We start from the raw sequence: 15,981 nt of genomic DNA, 5'->3' as shown, positions 1-15,981 counted from the left end.
TTGACAGACATTAGAAAGGCTCTGCCTTCCCCCTATACCATGTCCCTGTCTCCACTGGTCTCATGAGCAGCCCCCAATCAATGTGATCTATAACCTACAAAATCCCAGATGTGCAGCCATCTCAGACCTCCTAGTGGTGAATAAAGCTTTTTTCTTTTTCCATCTGTCTATCTTTTAAGAGACTTTTTCATCAAAATACAGTTCACTGTGCTCCCAGGCAGCTCTTTAACCAGGGTCTTCTTTATGTAGAGCCCAAGCGTGGGCTAGAATTAGTGGAAAGTTCAGTGCTGTAGGTTACACTTATGCAGGAAAGGACCTCAGAATAGAGGTGAGTTGGCCAATGCACTCTCCAGTTGTTAAGTAGCCATCTGGAGACAGTTTCAATTGTCATGGACCAAGTCCCAATTTCCCCTTGATTTGTGGCCACCCTGTCCATTAGGACAGTAGGAAGGGCTCAGAACCCTGTAGCCAAACTTGTTAAAACTGGCATCCTCTGCTAATGTAGTTGAAGCCAGGAGGCTGCCTACATTCCTTTTTCTTATTTTAAAAAATGATGAAAAATAGAAATATTCATAAAAACCTGTTCCTATTATGTATTTTTCTCTTTTTATTAGCCTATATGAATTGTACAAAGGGATTTCACTGTGATATTTCCAAGGATACATGCAATATATTTTCTTCAAATTCACTCCCTCTATGTGACTCCTCTTTCTGTGACTCTATTTTAAAACATGAAGAAAATGAGATTAGCGACAGATATTTTTCAGATGAGTTTCTACTATACATAACAGATGCATGAAATGAGAACTCTATGGATAGCTACAGTAAACTTGTAGGGTAAAGAGAAAATCCAAGGTATATCAAACATACTATTTACTGTGAACATCTTAGTGATTTCTATTAAGAAAGATCTCTTCAAAATTTCAAAATAAATACAACAAAGTGCAGCCTGCAGAGATATGTTTAATGTAACAAAATGAAAATGTGCACTCAGAGTGTACTATATAACACTGAGTGATTAGCCAGTGAAATGTTACAATGTATAACTGTTAGTATGACTAAGGGAATACCAACACAACAACAAACTTATCCAGCCCCAAAAAAGTAAATACTTAACACCACCAAAAGAAGGAAGGGAGATGATGACATAAAAATCATCCACAAAATAATTCAATGATAACAAAAAAGCAGTGAAATTCTGATTAAAATGACAGTAATAGGAATAGTGCTTTGGAAAAAATTATACATTTGAATTTTTAGTTTTTTTTATTGTTGTGCTGCATGAGGGTACATTGTGGCGTTTACAGCAGTCCTTAGAATGTATCAAATATATCATACTTGAATTCACCCCACAACTCTCCCTTATTCCCCTCTCCCCTCATTCCTGGAAGTCTCAACAAGTAACATTTTTATATATACATAAATGTGTATACCATATTTACACTATACTCCCCCTTCTACACCCTTTCCCCAACACTTCCCCTCCCAGTGGTACCTCCACCCTCCATCCACAGGACCTGTTCCACCCTCCTGTTCTCCGATTTTGTAGAAGAAAAAAGAAAAAACAAACAAAAATGACTTTTTTGCTTGTTTAAGATACCTACACAGGGAGTTTCCTTGAGACATTTCCATGTATATATGTATTATAATTCCAATTGGTTCATGTCTTCTAATTTTCTTCATTCTACCTTAGTCCCTTTCTTAGGGAGGTTTCAAGTGTTTTAAAATTCTATATTCATTCTTGTATAAAAAATACATCAACCATATTCTCTTTCTTAGTTTCCTTCTTTTACCCTCCCCTCTCATATGTGAACCCCTTTAGCATGACCTGTTTTTTAATCATATTGCTGTATTTGTATTAGGTCTATATTCCACATATGAGAGGAAGCATGTGGCTTTTTGCTTTTTGACCCAGGCTAACTTCAATTAAGATGATGTTCTCCAGTTCCATCCATTTATCTAAAGATAACAAAATTTCATTCTTCTTTATGGCAAATAAAATTCTATTGTATATAAATGCATTTTCTTAATCCATTTGTCAGTAGTGGGGCATCTTGGCCATTTCCATAGCTTAGCTATTGTGAATGGCACTGCAATAAACATGGGTGTGCAGGTGCCTTTGCTCTAAGCTGACTCACATTCCTTCAAGTAATATCTCTAGGAGTGGTATTGCTGGATCTATTTTCAGTTTTGTGAGGAGCCTCTGTACTGTTTTCCATAGTGGTTGCACTAATTTACATTCCCACCAGCAGTGTATGAGGGTTCCTTTTTACTCACATCCTTGCCAATATTTGTTGTTTGTGTTCTTGATGATAGCCAAGTCAACAGGAGTGAGGTGGGATCTTAACGTGATTTTGATTCCCATTCTCTTTATGGCCAGGAATGGTGAGCATTTTTTCATGTGTTTTTTAGCCATTTGGATTTCTTCCTTTGAAAAAGCTCTATTCAGCTCCTATGCCCATTTTTGTATTGGGTCATTGTTTTGGGAGGAATTTAGGTTTTTGAGCTCCCTGTATATTCTGGTTATTAATCCTTTGCCAGATGTATAGCTGACAAAGATTTTCTCCCATTCTGTGGGCAGCATCTTCAATCTAGTGACCATTTCTTTTGTTGTGCAGAAGCTTTTTTTTATTTCTGGTAGTCCCATTTGTCCATCCTTTCTCTTAGTTACTGAGCCAATTGAGCTCTGCTGAGGAAGCCCTTTCGTATACCTATTGCTTCCAGTGTATTCCTTGCACTTTCCTGCACTAGCTTCAAAGTTTCAGGTCTTATATTAAGGTCCTTAATCCACTTTGAGTTGATACTTGTACAGGGTGAAAGACATGGATCTAGCTTCAGCTTTCTGCATGCAGATATCCAGTTTTCCCAGCAACATTTGTTGAAGAGGCTGTGTTTTCTCCATTGTGTATACATTTGAATTTGACCAATTTATCAAACACTGAGAAATATATCAATTAATAAAAGCTTGGACTAAGAAATGAGAAAGCAACTTGCTCTTGGCTTTAAAATATCTATTACTCTACTCTGTGTATAATGAGTTAAATCAATGCCTGGCTTCTTTGGGAGATTGAAAGCTGTGTAAGGATGGCGAGAAGGTCACATTGATGGCTTACTTACTCACAGAGTAACCATTCAGTCACTATTTTTAATGGATGAGAATGTATAGAAAATGAGATTTCTAAGTTGCAAACAAGTTGAAGATATTCTAAATAATAAGAGGTGGACAGTGACTTAAAAATAAAAGCACTTAACTCTGACATATTTGCCAGATAATTTTTCTAACATATTTGCCAAATATCTAAAAGCAAAGGGAAAGGGAAGACAATCATCAACTATTTTGGAGGGTGTTGATGGTACTGTGATTTGAACTTGGGGCCTTATGCTTGCTAGGCAAGCGCTTTACCATTTGAACCACAGCCCTAACTCAAACTATTATTTTTTGAAAGTTAATGAGTGCCAGTCAACATACTTACAAGTATGTGTGAGAAGAATCAGAAGACATTGAAATATCAGTATGTATGGATACGATTACAAAACCAGAAGATAAGAGAAGTATAAATCCTAAAACAAATTAAGCTTTTATTATTGCAGGACCTAAGGAAATACTAAGTATCACAATTAAATTCTTTAGTCCCATAACAGCAAGGATGTGAAAGGAATGGATTCCATTCCAGGCAGGAAAACCTGAGTGCCTAATGAGTGAACTAACAAATTGAAGTTAATTAATACACACACATAAGCTCACACAGACATCCCACCCTACAGGTAGAAAGCCTAGGCATCCACAAAGAGGGGAAACTACAGAAGACTGAAAACACTTTAAAATGCCTGTATTATTCTAAGCAGCAATCCATGTCAGTGATATTATTTCTGAGTCCTATTATCCCCCAACCACAGTCCATCCTAACTTCCACCCCTGATGGATTACCATAAAACTATACATTTTAGGATGCATCCAATGATCTAAAACTTCCACATTCCTAACTCCACTCCTGCCTAGCTCAGAAAAAAAAAGAGCAAACTTCAAAGTCACACACACAGCCTCATCCATTCTTGATGTATTGCCATTTACTTTTAAAAAAATTCACTATTGAGTCTTTTTGTGTGTGTGTGGTATATTTACCATGTTAACAAATTTTTAAGTGTGCAGTAATCCCTCTAATCTTCAGAGAACATGTTTCAAGAAGTTCTTTGGATATCTAAAATCAAAGATTATGTATTTGATTATCCCAAACTGTCTATTTTTACCTCTAATGTACTTGTGACATGTTCCCCCATTCCTGCATTTCTCTTGTTATGTGCCTTTTTAATAAAGCATTTCCAGATTTTTCCAATTTAAACTACATATTCCTTCATCATAAAGCATCTGATCTTATATACTGCTATTTTCTGAGAACTTCACTTGATCGTGGCATGTCTAACAGGCTTTTCTTGTACTGAAATTTAAGTCTATGCTTTTCTGCCTAACACTTCCATCAAGTTAAACATTTGTATCTCACCATATTCCTCATGGCATTTAGCACGTTTTCTTACGTGAAGCAATTGTGTGTTTAATTGAACAGTTATAAACTCCTTAGAGGAGCACTCGTTTTGCTTACTATCCCCAAGGCCCAGGTAGTACCTGATGTGTATATATAGTAAGTGTTTAATAAATATTGTGTTGTGTAGGAGGAGAAAATGAAAGAATCATACGAGTTAGCTGAGACCTCACTGTTGAATACAGAGATCACGTCTCAATTATCTTCTTACTTATCTATCAGCAGCATTTGACACACTACCTCCTTCCTACTGGAAATACTTTCTTTTATTGTTGTTGTTTGTTTGTTTGAGAAAGGATCTCACCAGCTAGCTCAGGCTGGCTTCAAACTCACAATGCTTCTGCCTCAGCTTCCCAAGTATTAGGACTAAGGGCATGCAGCACCACGTCCAGCTTTTCTCTTTCCTCACTGAACTTCCCATACACCAGTGTCTTGGCTTTCCTCCTATGCCTCAGATAGTTGCTTCTAGGTCTACTTCACTATCTCTGCTCTCTCTCCATCCCTTCACCTTGGAATACCCCAGAAGGGCTCCTGTCTGATCCAGAAGAGCCCTGGCCTTCTTCTTTTCTTTCAACCATACTCACTCCTTATGTGATCTCATATGCTTGTGGATTAAAAAAAAAACATGCTAATGGATCTACTATGTACACCTTCAAACTTGACCCCTTCACTAATCCTAAACCTCTAATGTGCTGTTGCCTGCCTGATATTTTCACAGGCTACTTGAATATATCCCAAGTTGAACTCAACTTTCCTCCCTATACCTATACCTCCTGCCACGCAGTGAAGAAGAAAGATATCATACTTCCAATACTCAGGTGTTCTTGACTACCTCATTCCCACATGTCCATCCATGGGGAAAGAGATTGTGCTCTCGATGTTCAAACCATGTACAGATGCTAACTTCTCACCTCCCCCCCTCTGCCCAACAGATATGAACAGTGACCATTTACTTATCTTCATTGCCACCATAGGATCTGCAACTTATTCCCCAGAGCAGCCAAAGGGATCCTTTCAAAATGCAAGTCAGATCATGTCGTTTCCACAACGACCTTCTGTTTCACTCAAAGTAAAACCCAGTCTCTACTGGGAAATATCCAATTGTATTTCTCATATACCTCTCTGACTTCATGTCTTACTAGTTTTGCTCTTGCTCACATGTCAATATACATTATCCTCCTTTTTATTTATTTTAGTCACCTTCTGCTCCATGACAAACCATCATAAAATTAAATGACTTAAAAAGCAAGTTCATTGTTATCTCTGGGTGGTTCTGTGGGTTGACTGGCTTTAGGTGGGCACTTCTTTCCTTTGTTTTTAAACAGTGTTGGGGATCAAAGCAGAGGATTTTACCTGCTAGGCAAATGCTACATTCCCAACTTGGCTGCACATTTTGCTTAAGGCTTCTTGTATAGTTGCAGTTCAACTTCAGGTGTGTGTAAGTTGTCTGAAGGCTCAGTGGGCTTGACATCTAATGTGCCTCATCCGTGGGACTGACTGTTGATGCTGGAAGCTTAGTCAGGGCTCTGGAGCAGATTCTTTCATGTGCCTTGGGCTTTTCATAACAGAGTGACTATTGTGTCCCTTATGCTGTGAGTCAGTCTCCCCAAAGTGAGTGTTAAAAAAGTAAGACACCTAAAAAATTAGCTAGCATTTATTGCCCTTAACGCAGAGAAACTAAAGCAGATACCTTAAAAGCAAATGAGGCCAATAGGAAAAGGGGACCAGGAACTAGAGAAAAGGTTAGATCAAAAAGAATTAACCTAGAAGGTAACACACACGCACAGGAAATCAATGTAAGTCAACTCCCTGTATAGTTATCCTTATCTCAACTAGCAAAAACCCTTGTTCCTTCCTATTATTGTTTATATTCTCTCTTCAACAAAATTAGTGATAAGGGCAAAATAGTTTCTGCTGGGTATTGAGGGGGTGGGGGCAGCGGGAGGGGGCGGAGTGGGTGGTAAGGGAGGGGGTGGGGGCAGGGGGACAAATGACCCAAGCATTGTATGCACATATGAATAATAAAACAATAAAAAAAAGAAAAAAAATAAAAATAAAATCTAGAAAACAGCAGCTAAAAAAAAAAAGAGTCAGGAAGTAGAAGCTGTAAGGTCATGTAAGGGTTGTACCTGGAACTGGAAGAATAACAGTTCTACCAATTTTGTTGGTAAAAGCAGTCACAGCCTGCCAAGATTTGAGTGCATGGGGAAATAAACTCTGCTTGCTTCTGAAACTATGGCAAGGTCACATTGCAAAGGAGCAGAAAAAATTGGAAGATATTGTTAGACAACTTTTGGAAAGGACAATCCATCAGTCTGTTTTTCAAACATATCAGATATAGTCTTGCCTCGTGACTTGCACTGGCCCTTCCCTCTGCCTGGGATACTTTTCTCCTGACATCAGCATGCTTTGCTTCCTCACAAGCCTTTGCTATCTCACTTACTCAACTCTGCTGACTTCTTCATTGACACCATATTTTGCATTGCACATAAACGCTTTCCCTTGTAACCAAGTGCTCACAATGTCCCATGACACACCCCATGAACACTGGCTTGACCAAACATTCACTGGGCTTTCTCTTGAGTTTTAACAAACACTAAACCACTAACTAAAGGTTTGGGACATCCTTTCATAGCAGCTTATTTCGAGAACCAGCCAGAAAAAAAAATTTCCCCATCAAAGCAAACTGACTTTGCCACCTGTTCACACCACACTTACCCTCTTCCTCTAAAAACGTCCAATAGTTCTGCTTCGCCCTCCCCCTACAAGAAAATATCTTTGCTGCTTGATTTTTGAGGTTTCTGAAATAAGAGCATTCTCCACACTGCAATATTCTTTTTAAATAAGTTTGCTGCTATCTAAGTCTGTACTTATTTTGATTTGACACCTGGCACTCTTGACTCATTTTGCTCTGCACCATTTTCTCATATTACTATAACTTTCTAACATACTACATATTGTATCTACTTAATTTTGTCTATTTATCATCTTGTCTTTCTCCCTCCATGTAAATCCATGGCAGGATGCTTTCCTGTTTCATCTGCTGAATCCCTTTGCCTACTCCAAACGGTAGGTACAAAAAGACATTATGAATTTAATAGATAAACTGGCTCTTACCTGTAGTGTAGCAAAAGCTTGCCCCAACATACACACCAAGATACAGAATGCAGAAATATTTGCTACAGCTTCTGCCAGGAACTCATTCTCCACCCTAGCTAGGTGGGTCTCTGAAGCATTCCTTAACCTCAGCTCTTGTTTCTGTCATCTGATTCCAGAAAACATGCACTCTGTCTTGTTTTTCTTAGTCCTCCCTAACTTCTTTTTCTCTCTGCCCTTCAATCTTGCTCAGAAACTGGAGCCAGGTTATTTCTGGAGAGTTTTTCCTGATGCTCTTAACTCTTTGGATTTCTTTTTTAAAAATATTTTATTAGTATACATTAATTGTAAAAAGTGAGGGGTTGTTATGACTTCCCATGCATACAGATAATGTACTTTGATCACATTCATACCTTTATTATGCTTTCTCTTCCCCTCTCCCCCAGCCCCTCCCCTTTTTAAAATTTTCTTACAAATTTTTAAATGAGTTTCATCATGTCCTTTTCATATGTGTATATTTAGATCATAATCTTCTCCCCTTTTACCCTTCCCACCTCCTTCAGATTTCCCCTCAGACAGTGCTTTATGCTCATGTCTTTTTTTAAGATCTAGAGTCCACCCATGAGGGAAAACATGCAGCATTTGAGCCTGGCTTATTTTGCTTAACGTGATGTTCTCCAGTTCCATCCACCTTCCTGTAAACAACTTAATTTTTTTCTATTTTATGACTGAATAATGCTCTGTTGCGTAAATATATCACATTTGCTTTCTTCACTCATCAGTTGATAGACATCTCAGCTAATTCTATAGTTTGCACATGGTGAATAGTGCTGCATTAAACACTGGTGTGCAGGCATGTCTATAGTGTGATGACACACATTCCTTTGGATATATGCCCAGTAGTGCTACAGCAGGATCATACAGTAGTTCAATTTTTAGTTTTTTAGTTTTAATGGTACTGGGATTTGATCTCAGGGCTTTGTGCTTGCTAGGCATGCATCCAGCCCTAATTTTTAGTTGTTTCAGGAACCTCCATACTGATTTCCATAGGGAGTGCACTACTTTACATTCCCGCCAGCAGTATATAAGGTTTCCTTTTCCCCAATCCTCACTATTTGTTGTGTGATTTCTTTTTTTTTTTTTTTTTTTTTTTGCTGTGTGTGATTTCTTAATGACAGCCATTCTGACTGCAGTGAGACAGACTCTCAATTTCATTTTGATTTGCATTTCCTTTTCGCTAAGGGAGCTGAACATTTTTTCATGTATTTATTTGCCATTTCTACTTCTTTTTGAGAATTTACTGTTCAATTCATTTGCTCATTTATTAATTGGATTAGTTGTTCCTTTGGTGTTTAATTTTTTGAGTTCTTTATATATTCTGGATATTAATCCCTTGTCAGATGAATAATTTTTCTTCCAATTGGCAGGCTGTTTCGTCAGTCTCGTAATTGTTTCTTTTTATGTGAAGAAGCTTTTTAATCTGATACAATCCTATTTGTCAGTTATTGCTCTTATTTCCTGAGCTATTGGAAAAAATAGAAAGTCATTGCCTATGCCTACATTTTGAAATGTTTTCCCTATTTTTTCTCATCTAATTTATTCTTATATTAAGATCTTTGATGCATTTTGAGTGATTTTTGTACTCAAAAAGATGAGGTAAAAGATAGAGACAGAAAGATAGTTTCTGTCTTGTTCATGAACCCACCAGAGTGTTAATCATTTCCCCTTAGCTCATCCCTTTAATTTGTGTTGAATTCAGACTCTTATCAGATCCTCACCATTTCTCTAGCCCTTCTTTGTAGCCTGTTGCAGTGTCCTCAGATATTGTGCTCTGTCATCTTACCTGGACCTTCCTTCCTCCCCTCCAGCTGACCTGTCCACCCAAGCTTTCCCTGCCTCCTTGGGCAGGTTGCCATTTCTGTTTCTCTCACCCCCAGTCTTCTACATTCTGCTTACAGTACAAAGTTCCTTATAACCACATCCTGAGATAGAAAAAAAAAAGAGAGAGAGAGAGAGAAACTTATCTTTTCTTCCTAATTATACAATTGTAATATTTACAGATTGAATTTTTGTTAAAAAGATCTAAGGATGCAGGTTTTATTTCCCAAATTATTTCCCCTTTCCCAGGACCTAACCAGAGAGAGAATGAAGCAGGGGGCAAGTCAAATGATTTATGACCAAATTAGTTTCAAGTCATGATCACATAACTCACCTTGTTAATACACATTGCTGATCCTTTTTAAAAAATACCATAGTACCATTAAAACAAAAGAGTCACCCATACCTCAGAAGGTCACTCAAACACTGCTATTTAAGGGGTTATATTCAAATGCATCTAAAGTACACAATCTCTTGGGTTTGCAAAATTGAGCTGGAAATCAGTTGAAGAAAATTTATGAGATTTCTGGCTCAGGAGGGAAAGCAAGAAAGTCAAGGAACTCAAAACTATAGGGAAAGAAAACTTCCCTTGCATTGAGAAATGGCATTCTCATTTCAAACTCTTCTTTTAAATATAGACAGTTTTGAACTGTACTTCATATCCTTCTCGTCATCTTTTCCAATTTTTAGGCCTTCAAATGAGGTGGATGGTGAGAGAAAGTGCCTAGAATCCAAGTTAACACTACATCTGAATCTCATGAACAAAATGGAAACAGTAATTCACATGCCTACTCCATAGGAAAATGATATGGGTTAAACAAGAGGATAAGCAAGGCAAATCAGAAATAATTTATGCTGCACCTAACCACTTACAGAACTACATGTTAATTTATAATGAAAAAATACTGCTAGAAAAGTAGAAAAATTTCTGTCGGGGCTAATAAATACCTTAAATCACCATCCATCTTCTAAATTAATACATAAATTAAGTATATTTTAAATGCATTGGCAAAATTTATCTAAAGTTCAACTGGCATAATAAATGTATGAGAGGAAGAGAAATGTTTAGGGGAGAAAAGAGAAGAATAAGCAGGGACTTGTCCTATCAGGGACAGAAACTCACTATAATGCCAAGAAGGCCAGAACAACGGTTCTCCAGTAGGGCTGATTCTGTATGCCAGGAATTTTGATGTCTTTGAGAAGTCTGCACTTGCCACAACTGAGTGGTGGATGGGGTGAGTGGGCTGCTGGCTTCTAGTTAACAGTAGCCAAGGATGCTGCTTAATACCCTGCAGTACACAGGACAGCCTCCCAACAAAGAGTCCTCTAGCCCAGTTTGTTCGCAGTGCCAAGATGAATAAACTTTGAGCTGAGAGTATTAACACTCTGGTGGAAAAGTTGTAGTACAGCTTCAGGCATATGCATAAAAGCATTGCATAAAGTGAAAATGTCCCAACAGTTAGATAGCTTAGTCAATATATTCTGGCAATCAATTGACTAAGGGATTGCAAGGAACTGTTATGTCTTTATTTTCTCTCCTAAAAAAATTATTAGCATAAATTAATTGTATAAAGCATTTCATTGTGATATTTACAACCTGCATATAATGAACTTTGATTAAATTCACCCTGTCTATATTGTTCTTTCTTAATTCCCCTCCCTCTTTTCTTCTCTTTACCAGTTTTTAGTGGATTACATTTCTATCAGATTTCCCCTTCCTCTCTCGTACTCATTCCCCCTCTTGCCATCTAATTAAATCTTTATTTTCTACAAAAAGTTAAGATTCAAATTTTTATAAAATAAAGATGCATGGCTTATTAATAATTTGACTGAGAAGGATTTAGAGCAGCCAGGGGACTTGTGCTCTGGGTCCAGGTTGACTGGGTTCAAATCTTGGCTCTGTCACTCACTCCTGTCTATGACTTGGCAAGTTCTTGACACTTCTCTATGCCTTTGTTTTATTTTGTGTACCATGGAACTAGAAATAGACTTACCCGACAGGATTATTGTGAGGTATAAACATAATAATTTATGTAATTGGTTAAATCATGCCTGATACAGAGTAAGCACTCAATAACCATCAGCCATCATTAGAATTACTAATATTAAAATGGGTTTCAAATGTTTATGACAATGATGGGTGTAAAAAAAAAGGCAATTAGAAAATAATGTACAATGCCAAAATCATAAAGTACAGAAAAACTTTGTAAATTTTTTTAAAGAAAATGTAACATGAAGTTGTTTAGCCTTGGGATGGAGAAGCTATTTCCAGAAGTGATACTTATCCTATCCATCTATTAACATCCCATCCAAGTGCCAGTTCTGGACTGGTGTCCCTGAGAAGTGCCGTGTGGGCGGGCATAGGATTCTGTTGTACAGCAAGCACAGCCAGTTTCAGTTCTGGGGAGCTTGGCTTATGACTGCACATAGGAAGAGACCTGATTAAATAGGGTTTTGTGAAAGGAACTTAAGTTTCACTTTTCAGTCCATGCTTTCCGAATGGGCGGAGAGTGTAGCCAGTGCAAACATCTCTCCCCTGCTCAGGACTGTTGAACTGCATTTTAGACTTTGTTCAAGATTATTTACCTCTTTGAAAACCATGTAGGTTGGTTTACCTTAGTTGATGAAAATAAAATCAATCATCCCAGTGCCATTTTCTAAGAAGGCATATAGCGTCCAAGTGCTTCTTTTAATTTAATGTTTCTGCTTTAAATTCCCTATGTCTGAGAGCACGGCTGAGTGAGGGGAAGTGCTCAGCTTTGGCTTCCAAGCAATCATATACACCGCTATATTTGCCAGTACTTCATTCCAAGAGGCTGTGACACAATTAGAATTTTGAAGCTGTTTTCAGAGATGTTTTTCCTAGTCCACTGTACCTCATTCACTTATGACCTGGGTTTACAGGTCCAGATGGGCCTTTGATCTTATTCGGACTTAGAATATGAGCCAGTCCCAGTGCTTGCAACAGGTGCACCCTGGACAGCTTCACAAGTGAAAAGGTGAAGGATTGAGACTTTAGAAAGCAGATGAATTTCAGAAAAAGAAAATAGAGCTATGGTGGCTTGTGCACCACAAAAGAAGGAGATGGAATGTCAAATTAGACAGCATCCTATTATGATTCAAAGAACAAAGAGCTTGCTAAACCTTTGCATAGAAACATAGTCATGGGGGTGTAAGCAACAAGAGTTTTAGGTTATTAATATATCTATTCTTCAATCTTCCTTGACAACACAGTTTTTCTTCCAAAGGGTTTCCCAGCCAACTATACTTCTCAGTTTCCTCTTTGAGTTGTTCACATTACCTCCCAATCCTTTGTTTTTGCAAAATTTCCTTCACTCTGCATTTATAAAATTGAAATTGTCATTTAATTTTGCACATAACTGTCTAGGCTTTCCATCCATGCTTTGAGCAACTCTAGGGTAGAGGCTACCCTCTACCCTCTATGTCCTGCAGAGTATGGAACATGATCCTTTTTCCAAAAGTGGTGGCATTTGTGATTTTAAAGTATAGCTGGCTGAAAAAAAATCTATACAAATAAGTGGAAGATAGAATACCTCTTCTACCCAGAATTGACTGCTCCAGCAATCATATCTACTTGAAATATTTGAAAGAACCAATAAGGAAAAGAATCTTTCAAACTGCCAAAGTGAGTATTACTTAGTTCCTTTGTACAGAAAGGACTTGTATGACTGAAGTGACTATCTTATATATTAAGTGACTATAAAATAACTAAAGGACAAAACTTGAGCTGGTTACCTCTGGGAATTATTTTAATAATGTGACATGGGAAGTAAGAATGGACTCAATAGGCTGGTGGAGTGGCTCAAGTGGTAGAGCACCTGCCTAGCAAGCATGAGGCTCTGAGTTCAAACCCCAATACTACCAAAAAAAAATTAAAAAAAAGAATGGACTCAATAATCTTTGAGTCTGCTAAAACAGACTTTTTTCAAATAGCACAAAATTTGGATTTTTTTTCCAGTCAACCTGAACCCTTCTCCTGGCTTCAGAAAATAGAAGCTAAGTTTAGCCTAATAAGAAGTTTAACCAAAGTAATTTAGTGGGTATACTCTGGAGGAGGTAAAAACAAACACCTAAGTTTTCAGCATTTTCATGAATGTGTACAATAGATAGTAGGAACAAGAATAGCTAACAGAAATGCAGTAAGAAAAGACCCTGTTCCTAATGGATGTGCTGTAAGGAATTACAATAAATTTGAGAAGTCTCTTGAGTTAGGCTTTCAGCAGAGATACAAGGAAGTGACTTATCTGAAGCAGAATTATCTGGCATATGTGGCAGAGATAGATAATATAAGAGACCTAGCAAAACATGTAAAATCTGACACAAATCCTGCTGCTAAGGCAGCAGGGCCATGAGGCCCTAAAGATATTTTCATGGACTCACCAGCAACTGAGTGAGGGGCAGGGTGGGGCGGGGGGCAGCCAGTGATTACATCAGCATGTCATTTGTACTGTGGGGGACAATATTTTGCTTAAGGCAACCAATTAACGAGGAACTTAGTTTGATATGAGATTAAGCTAGTCATTCTGAACTACTTCTTTGCACCATCTTTAAACAGCATCAAGTAAAAGGCCCTTCAGGTCTTGTTAGAAAGAGCTTTTCAGTAATAATCCCAAAGTTCACAAATAGAGAAAATTCAGTATTGTTTCCCCTTGAATTTTTTTAAATTTTTGATTTTCTTTATTGTTGTGCTGGGTAGGGCTACATTGCGGCATTTACAGAAGTTCTTAAAATATACCAAATATATCATAGTTGAATGCACTCCATCATTCTCCTTCATCTCCCCTCTCCCCATTCCTGGAACAGTTTCAACATGTTCATAAACAGAAAGAAATTATGATTATAGAGTGTGAAATGGGGACTGGTGGCAGGAGGACCAGAAGAAGCAAGGAGAGTGAAGGGAGAGTGAGAAGGATCAAAGTACTTTATACACATGCATGAAAACAAAATAATAAAACCTGTGAAAATTGTTTAAAAGGGTAGAAGAGGAAAGGGGAATGAGAGGGGGTCAATTTAATGACAGTAATGATATGCACATATGGAAAATATATGCATATAATAAACTCTCTTCACAACTTATGTTAATAAAAAATTTGAAGCCATTAGATATCTAAAGAAAAGTTAAGTTAAAAACATAAAAATGGCTCAGATAAAAATTAACTCAGTGTATTTTGTTTAAAAAAAAAAAGTATCTATTTTAAGAGCAAATTTCCCAAATGGCTTTCTTTTGCAAATATTAGCCCTTTGAATAAGATTAAAGTGAAAGGTAAGGTTTGGGGTCTAGACTGCTTTCCCTCCACCCTCCCCCCATACACCTCAACTCTAAACAAGTACAAAGTTGGAAAAAATAAATGAAACCCTTTTTGGGGGAGAATGGGAACAGAGTATCAGTATAGAACTGAGATGCTTTAAAAGAAAGAAGAATTAAAAAAAAAAAAAAAGGAATACATGCTTTCTCAATTCTGCCTCAGAGAACTTTTCAAGATTGTGGAGCCCAAGGAAAAAAACCTCACCTTGCTGAGCTGTGGAGGCAGAGATTAGATTAGAGGGCTACTAAGGCAACTGTAGTTTCCAGGGCAGAAAACCAAAGAGAAAGGCAGAATTGGTCCAGTACACTCCAGAATGCTGCATAGGGGAAATCTCCATGATCCCCTGCCAAGTGTCGGCTGCCATTTGATGAGCGCCTCTCTTGTAGAGGTGACCAGACATATAGAATGTGTTTCTGAGTGCAAAGGAAACACACTAGAAATCAGTAACTAAATACATAGGTATATAAATATTTAGCAATTAACTAATGTACTTCCAAATGATACATGAGTCAAAGAAGAAATCACAAGGGAAATTAAAATATCTCAAATAATCATAATGAAAACAGAACATTTCAAAAATTTTAGGACACAGCTAAGACAGCACTAAAGTATATAACTAATGTTATACACTTATGATTAGACCAAATAAAAACAGTGATTTGTGTGTTTCTCCTTTGAAGAGTTAGAAAAAGAAGAGTAAAGTAAATGGAAAGAAGTATGCAATAAATATGAAAATATAAATCAATGCAATCATATGTAAGCATTGAGAAAACCAAAAGTATGGCTTTTAAAAAAGAACAGCAGGTATTTCCAGAGTGCATTTTATATACCACACTTAATTCCACCAATTAAAACACTGCAGTCTGTTGTATTCCTGTCCCAAGTTCACCATTAGCTGAGATGTACTTCACACAGTGGGTCTACCAAAAGTTTATCTGCCCAGCAGTGCCTTCAGCATAATTGGCACTCAATACATGTTTGGAGAATGAATAAATAAACTGTTGCTTTAACAGATCAGGAGGCCCAGAGAGAAGAAGGGACTTGCCACGAGATCACCAGCACCTTAAGTGATAGAGCTTAGATGGAACTCAAACCTCTTGACTCAGTGTTTTGTCCTCTGCCTTGGTCAGATCAGACTTTCA

The 15,981-nt window shown here is 37.6% G+C and overlaps 1 long non-coding RNA gene across 7 annotated transcripts in view; it reads left to right on the top strand.

Annotated features, from left to right (window-relative positions):
* The window catches only part of LOC109688119 (uncharacterized), a 146,745-nt gene that overhangs the window by 20,058 nt on the left and 110,706 nt on the right, over window positions 1-15,981 (top strand). The gene's annotated exons all lie outside the window — the stretch shown is intronic.

Source organism: Castor canadensis, chromosome 3 (genome assembly GCF_047511655.1).
Source record: "Castor canadensis chromosome 3, mCasCan1.hap1v2, whole genome shotgun sequence".
In the NCBI taxonomy this organism is placed as follows: Eukaryota; Metazoa; Chordata; class Mammalia; order Rodentia; family Castoridae; genus Castor; species Castor canadensis.
Note: the sequence above shows the minus strand (reverse complement) of the source record. Positions and strands in the feature narration are given on the sequence as shown.